General features: G+C 67.1%; 1 protein-coding gene across 1 annotated transcript in view; it reads left to right on the top strand.

Moving 5' to 3' along the window:
• The window catches only part of FAM189A1 (family with sequence similarity 189, member A1), a 30,336-nt gene that overhangs the window by 28,158 nt on the left and 1,898 nt on the right, over nucleotides 1-280 (top strand). The gene's annotated exons all lie outside the window — the stretch shown is intronic.

The following is a 280-nucleotide window of genomic DNA, read 5'->3' as shown; positions in this document are numbered from 1 at the left end:
TCAGTGCCACCTTCTCTGGGAGCTGAGGGGCCAGGAGGGACCAGGAAGCAGGGCCACGCCAGCCGCCACCCCAGGACCCTGAGCTCCCGGCAGAACGCGGTTCCCTGCGTGTCGGCTTTTCCGAGATGCACGGGCAGCCGCCCTCGGTGCTGTGTGGTTTGGCCTGTTTTCTCACGCCATCTTTCCCCTTGACTTTCAGTCTCCCGGTCTCGCTCCGCCGTGGCTGCCTGCGCCCACCGACACCAGCCATCCCCACCCGGGCACCCTGACACCTGGGAAC

This window comes from Myotis brandtii, unplaced genomic scaffold (assembly GCF_000412655.1).
Source record: "Myotis brandtii unplaced genomic scaffold, ASM41265v1 scaffold329, whole genome shotgun sequence".
Lineage (NCBI taxonomy): Eukaryota > Metazoa > Chordata > Mammalia > Chiroptera > Vespertilionidae > Myotis > Myotis brandtii.
Note: the sequence above shows the minus strand (reverse complement) of the source record. Positions and strands in the feature narration are given on the sequence as shown.